Source organism: Dipodomys spectabilis, unplaced genomic scaffold (genome assembly GCF_019054845.1).
Source record: "Dipodomys spectabilis isolate Male_0828 unplaced genomic scaffold, ASM1905484v1 ptg000206l, whole genome shotgun sequence".
Taxonomy (NCBI): Eukaryota; Metazoa; Chordata; class Mammalia; order Rodentia; family Heteromyidae; genus Dipodomys; species Dipodomys spectabilis.
This window is the reverse complement of record NW_024870883.1, coordinates 1,719,452-1,727,457: the sequence shown is the minus strand read 5'-3', so window position 1 is coordinate 1,727,457 and position 8,006 is coordinate 1,719,452. Positions and strand designations below refer to the sequence as shown.

General features: G+C 33.1%; 1 pseudogene; it reads right to left on the bottom strand.

The window, feature by feature from the left end:
- Positions 1–6,486: 6,486 nt before the first annotated feature.
- LOC122122183 lies at positions 6,487–6,583 on the bottom strand (annotated as a pseudogene).
- Positions 6,584–8,006: the final 1,423 nt, after the last annotated feature.

Genomic DNA, 8,006 nt, shown 5'->3' with positions numbered 1-8,006 from the left:
ATTTTAAGAGAAATAGCTTGTAGGTACATTTTTAACGTGACACACACAGGGACATCTTTTTTCTTCTTTTCCTCTCCACACTGATACAACTTCAATAAGCAGTTCATTTATTTCCAATAGATGTGTTTCTTTCAGAAACAGATTAGACATAAAAAAGTTAGGAATATAGAACCAGTATTGGGTGTTGCATTCTTTAAAAATGGCAGTCAAATAAATATTAACCGTAATTCCAAAATAATAAAAATGAAATGGTCTTGAAAAGAGAAGAATTTAAGCAGAATGTATAAAAGTGATAGTGCCATAACTGCTTCAGGAGATGCTCTCTGGCAGTCAAGATTTTTAGTACATGACAATGTTTTAATCAGGATGAAATGCTTTCAGGAACTAAATTTTTTTGGTTATATTTAATTGAAGAAATATGTTGTTCAAAATTTATGAAAGAATAACAGGTTATAGTAGAAAGAATGCTTATTCACTCATTGTGGTAGGCAGTAAAATACCTTCCCAAAATATCTACAGTCCACAAATATCTAATCCCTCAAATGTAAATTTACGTTTTATATATGTTTGTAAAGTAATCATCTTTCGTTACACGAGAAAAACACATTTGAATAATTATAAGACGGTGAAAGTATAATCAAAAGTCCCAGCTGTAGTTTGAAAGGGACATGATTAGATAAGAACCATCAGAAAGATGTAAAGATTGTACATTAGAAGATAAATGAAAAGATAACCCAGATTCTGAAGTTTCTGTTAAGCAGAACAGGAAGTAAATGCCTTTTCCACTAGAAACATCTGAAAAATATTTTAGCTCTCTTTGTGGTTCAATTTTAATCTGATGAGACTTCTTTTATATTTCTGTCCTTTACAACTGTAAAATGATAAATGCAGATTGTTCAAGCCAATTAACTTGTAGAATTTTTTACATATTTGGTTTAGTAAACTAACTCAATTATAGCCTTTTCATGATGCAACTACGAGGACACCACATGTCCTAGTTTCTGAGAATAATAAAAAATTTCCACCGGCTTTGTACACATGTATGATGTAGATAATACTAAGGGCCTTGACATTCTAAATAATATTGAAATAAGCTCCTTCTCTTTATTTTCACATTTGAGGATTACTAAGTACCAAAGTTATGTAGAAGGCTAGGGTAAGAATATGGAAATGAAATATGTATCCTAATATTGTAAAGATAATTTATGTCATTTTGAGTTACAGTTTCTAAAGTAATAAAAAATAAGGTAAAACAGAAATAGAAACTCATTGCATTTTATGACTAAAATACCAGCACTTAGTCTACTAATTCTAGGAAAAATTCCCAGAATTATTGTGTGCATTCTAATAATATTTCACTTTATCTTTGTTAGAAAATAGGTAACTAAGCTGGATGCTGGAGGATCATACCTGTAATCCTAGGTACTCAGGAGGCTGAGGACTGAGGATTCCGGTTCAAAGCCAGCCCGGGCAGGAAAGTCCTTGAGACTCTTATTTCTAATAAATCTCTAGTAGACCGGAAGTGGCACTATGGCTCAATCGGTAGAGCGCTCACCTTATTGCAAGAGCGCAGGGACAGCTCCCAAACCCAGAGTTCAAGCCCCATGACTGACCAAAAAAAAAGAAAATAGGTAACTGTAATATGAAAACTCCAAGTTCATAATAAATTTATACCTCCCTGGTGAAAGGATCTGCTAAACTATAACATTCTTGATTTCCAGCTCAAAATATTAGAAATCATATTCTATCGCATGACTCAACACTGTACTGCTTGGGGACCCCATGTCTGTTTAACACAGTCATACTGAAAGAATGACCTGCTCAATTCCTGATGAAAACGCACTGCAGGTGTTACGGACCAATCATTTCCACATTGTGGCTCACCTAAATTGTTTACCATTAGAGGTATTTTGATTGCTTTTTAAACCCAACATTTTGACAGAAATATATTACTTTAAAATGTTATTAAAGCAAGAGTGATATAAAAATCACCTTTGACTCCAGATAAATATTTTACCTTTCATATACCCAAAAATGCAGTCTGACCTAAAAATCATAGACACCAAGATCTAAGCATGAATTAAAGACTCTCCAACTTGTGAATACAATTGGTTTAAAAAGACATCAATACTACTGCATTTTTCAAAATGTCTTATGATAATGATAATGATGATGATAAACTATTAACACTTGCAAATAACTCATATTCTTGGTAGGAAGATACAAAACACAAGATTTATCCTAATCATTTTAAAAGACCTTTATTTATACTACAAATTCCCTCTTATAATTATAAAAGTTCTAAAACTAACTGAAGTACATAGATACAAAGGAAATAATTTAAATGCATCAACTACATTCAAAGGTCTGTGTTAATAGAAAAGAAAATTTATACTAAAAATTTGCTTACCAAATTCACTTATATTCTTTTATTCTATTTCATTTACTTTCATAAATCTGGGTTTTCATTAAATGATGCATAAAAAGCCTATATACCTACTTACATTTTCAGTTATTAACAATATTTTTTTCAGAAATGTCTTTAGCTATATAGTCAATGAACTGAAATAATACTAAAATTTTCAAAGACTTTTCAGAAATTTAGGACTGACTCTAGGATGTTATTTATACTGGCAAAGATATCCAAAAAGCCATATCTGTTAAAGTTGCGATAGTTATTTCCATAAAAGATCCATGAGGGAAGATCCCTTTGCATTTACAAAACAACTTCAAATGCATCCACAATCTGGATGTGACACATGTTATTGTTTGTATGTTTGTGAAATGTATATCTAACAACCATATACACAATACTGATTTTCAGTCATTATGATGGGATTTTCAAACCTAATAAATACGGGGTTGATTATCTCTTAGTGAGAATAGATATAATCTTACAAAGAAAGTTATTTTCAACAGAAATCCGGAAAGAGTTTATCCACCTGCTGTTTCACAGGAATAACCAGAGTAATACTTTTTTGGTCAGGTCGGTCAAATGCACTCCATGAGTATATCTAAAATGTATTACCAATTTAAGAGGTCAAATACATATTTTGTACTGACAATCATATTACAGCAATAACTTACTACCTAACTATTTCTGTATCTTCTTACCTAACTATAATAAGAGCTGAATGCGATCTCTTATATAACTTAATGTTGTAAATGCTTTGATTATGATGATGTTATTATTTGTACAGAAATATGGTTCCACTGAAATGACATGACAGAACACTCATAAATAAACATTGCAACACAGTTAGCTCTTTTCAGCCTCAAAATGTCCACATTGGCAAGCAACATTGCAACAGTACATGCACACATATACCCATACACACATGTGCACACATGTACACACACATATACATGCATGCTAAATTCAGGGTTTATTATACAAAAATGTTCAAATAAAATATTAGTGATTAGAACAAATGATAAATTTTCTTATTACAAAATAATACACAATCCAGTCACCACGGGTGTTACATTTTACTTGCCTTGCCACATGTGACCATTGCATTTATTTTAATTAATTCATTCATTCATTTGTTTGGTGCTAATACCAAGGCTTGAACTGAGGGCCTGGCTCTGTCCCAGAATTTGTTGTTTGTTCATTTTACTTTTCTCAAGGCTAGCATTTTTACCGCTTGTACCACAGTTCCATTTCTAGCTATTACTGATTACTTTCAAATCAGAATCTAATGATTATTTTTTGCTTGGTGTGGTTTCAAAACACAATAATCAGATTTCATCTTTCTGAATAGCTATGATTAAAGACATGAGCCACCAGTGTGGCTTCTACTTTTCCATCTATAGTTATCTAATGCATATGCTTTGACTTAAGACCATGATATAATATAAGAGAACTCACTATTGAACATATGAGCTTTAAGAGCTTTCTAATAGTTCCATTATTTATTGTTACCCAACATTAGAAAAAACTGTATAATACAGTAGTAAAATAGAAGTCCTTTGTAGGACTACTTAAATTCCTTGTTTTTTTTTAAAGACACTTGTTTTCATCTAAAAATGGAGGCCTGTTTATTGTCTTCATGTGATTTTCATGATTAAAGGTGCTTAATTAGAAGTCAAAGTGTATTTGTAGTCTTGGCTATCAATTAAATCTCACCTTTTCTTCTTAGAGAATATAATGATTAAAACAATAGTTCAGAATTAGCAAGCAATAGTTCAGGTTCACACTTCCAGCTCAAGTGGATCACCAGTAAGTAATGCTCAATATCATTTTCCACAAAGTTTTGCCTCAGATACAATCGGCCTGCGTTCTCTAGCTGCTTTCCGCCCTGGACGTATTCCTTCATTGTACAGGAAAAGTGTGATTCAACTGATTTCAGTCAAATCTGTTAATAGAATCAATAAGGATTTACATTCTTGTCAGTAATTTGGTCAAAGCTATGACTCTTTATGTAGGCTACTAAAAATGTATTTACTAATATCAAGTAAATACATACATTATATTTCCATCTTTTTTAAAAATTAAATTTTGTTTGTTCCATAAATTGATCAGAGGTATGGATTTTGTGGCTAGCTAATTCATTGCACATCTGTCTCTCTCTTCCTTTCTCTTTCATGGTTCTCATAGATAATATGATTGCTCTATAATTATCCTAATTTAGTTTGCTTTTATATTTTTGGTTGCATCATTTCACTTTCTGCTCTGCCATTTCTCAAATCATTTAAATAGAAGTTATTATTTCATATTTTCTCATTCCTAGAATAAGCTGCACATGAAGACACCACTGGTCCTCATTTTCAGTCTGTACCTTTGAATATGGAGGAACATCTTTCCTCTGCTGTCCATCAATTCCCTGTTCTCCAGTTAGAATAATTTAGAATATTAAAAAGGCCAAAAGAGAATATAAGTCATGGTGAAAAAACAGACGCAGAAAATTCACTGGATATTTCTGACAAGTTCAACCTACGTGAACTATTAGGGAAATACATGGACACTTCATTCCCACTGACACTCAAAGTCTGGTTAGGCAACTCTGATGAAGATGAGAAACAAGCTGAACAAGTGAGGAATGGTATCAATTGCAAGAAAAAAAATGGAGAAGGATCCAAGAAAATTTCTTCTTTGGGCTGCCAAAAATAATCGGCTTACTACAGTGCCGAGACAATTTTCCAAAAATGCCACTCATGTGAATACGAGGGATGATGAAGAGTATACCCCTCTTCATCGGGAAGCCTACAGTGGACACTTAGACATTGTTTATGAGTTGGTGGCTCAAGCGGCACATGCAATAACTGTAGATGGCTGGACACCCCTGCACAGTGCATATATGTGGAATAATACCAGAGTGGTTTCTTACTTACTTCATCATGGTGCAGATACCAATGCTAAAACTAAAGGCCTCTTGATCCCCTTGCAACTTGCTGTGGAGAATTGAGAGAACAAAGATATGCTGGATCTCCTTCTGTTGATCCATTATGTCAAACCAGGCCTGAAGAACAACTTGAAAGAAACTGCTTTTGATATTGCCTGAAGGATAAATATTATCACTACCTCTTTGAAGTTGTGGAATGCTGTATAAATTGTTCTCTTAAGTCCTAATGGTTCAGTTAAGTTTCTTAAAATTCAAAAATGTCAGTCCATCCTTTGTGTCCATACAAAATATTTTCGCAATCCAAATATCAGCAATATCTTTTTTTGGTCGGTTGTGGGGCTTGAACTCTAGGTCTGGGCACTATCCCTGTGCTCTTCAGCTCAAGGAGAGTGCTCTACGGCTTGAGCCACAGCTCCACTTCCGGTTTTCGAATGGTTCGATGGAGATAAGAGCCTCATGGACTTTCCTGCCTGGGCTGGCTTTTAACCACAATCCTCAGATTTCAACCTCCTGATTAACTTGCATTACAGGCGTGTGCCTCCGACTCTTACTGTAAAAATTCATGGATTCCGTGGAATTCTTCCAAGTGAATTGGCTGCCTTTGATGTCAAAATGTATTGAAGAAGTTTTATATATATACTGATTTCTGCAGAGTTTGTGACTTTTTTTAATCAGAAATAATTTTACGTTATCTGTTGAAATGAGCAGTACAGAAACTAAAATATTTCTGGTCATTGTCTGAAAAAAAGTATACTTTAAAATATTCTATATTCTATGTTTGTATAATGTCTATAATCTATTTTATTCTTCTGAGATATACTTTGAATTCTACATTGTTTTATAATATATAGATTCATTAATGTGTCCTTTCAGATTGCATTTCATATAGAAACAGTTTAAGATTCCTTTTTTTACTAGGTCCTTATACTATTATATTTCTTTGGGATAAAATGTCAATGTTGTCTAATTTCAAAAGTTTTGTAAAAGTTATGTAAAAGGTTTTGTAAAGGTCTTTCTAAGGTGAAGATTTCAAACAGTGATGTCAAACTTACTTTTAATTATATGAATTACTTGTTTTGTTACACTTGTAATTTTGTAATCAACTTTTTAATAGTTTTTCATTTCTTGCATCTGAAGAATGAAAAATATGGAATACTTCATAAATTTTCATGTCATCCTTTTGCAAGTGCCATGTTAATCTCTTCATTGAAATTTGTGTATACATGCTGCTGAAGCATGTAGTATCCTCAAAATTTAAGTAGTTAATGATGCAATCTATATACAGGCTTATAACCTGGGGTACCTATTTTTAACAAGGAAACCTTATTGTTCCTAACAATGCTATTGATCTCATTTCCCTATAATTCTGTGAAGAGTGGAAAAAATTATATTTTTCAGTTGAGGGCTCACCTTTGCTATTTTTTTAGTCAATGACTATTTTAAGTCTTTTTCATTTGGGATTTGATCGTACTTTCAAATATTTATAGCTAGGTCCAAAGGTGATTGTTTTTTCAATTACTTATTTATCCAACTGAGTTAGCTTTGTGGAGCTAATGGATTCAATGTAAGCCTTGCTTAAGAGCTACTTCTAAATTTCTGCAGCTGAATTTTTCCAAATGAGATCTTACTGACACAAATATCTACCTGACCCTTTACCCTTCTTCCATGTAGGAACAGACCAACTAGAATATCTTACCCTGACAGTCTAGATTGTCTTACTGGAACAAAACAAATCTTAGTTACAAGGGATCATAGAGAGAAGAACAGTTCAGACAGAACTGTACAGACTCGAACGTATTTTATCAAAATATAATTGTTTTCTATACCTACCATTTCAAAAGTAGCTAAAGCCAAGGTGAAAACATTGTTCATATGCATGATTATCTAATGTCCTGGCTGTCTACCATCCAACCAGGCAGGAACATACGCTACTGCCTTTCTATGACCAAATATTTTCATAGTTGCAGAAGTCCATAAGTTTCTCCTCGTTATTAGGCTTTAAATTGGTAATGTTTTAGTCACAATGTTTCCTCTTGCCTCCAGGCTGTAAATCTACAAATATTAAAGCTCTAGTTCTAGCTTTATCAAACACTGAGGTAGAGATAATGGAATAATATTTTATTTTTTTGGGGGGGGGGTCCGGTCGTGGGGCCTGAACTCTGGGCCTGGGCACTGTCCCTCAGCTCTTCAGCTCAAGGCTAGCGCTCTACCACCTGAGCCACACCGCCACTTCCGGCTTTTTTCTTTTTGCTTATGTGGTGCTGAGGAATCGAACCCAGGGCCTCGAGCATGCAAGGCAAGCGCTCTACCACTGAGCCACTTTCCCAGCCCCTGGAATAATATTTTAAAACAGAGTTGTCTTTTATAACCTAAGAGAATAATGCAAAACATGTGCCTTTTTATTATCTTATATATAATCATATATTTTATATTTATATGTGCTGATTTTATATTTTACATGGTGAAACTTACTAGAATTAGTTGATAATTTGACAAATAAATTGATATTTATTTATTCCAGTAAGTAGAATTAGAATATAAATAATTAAGTTTAGAATATATATTAGAATATAAAAAGTATCAATGCAATGTCTTCGGTATAAACTTGTGATAAGTTCTAAGTATTCTTGGTCTTCTGAATTCACATGGAAAAAAAATATT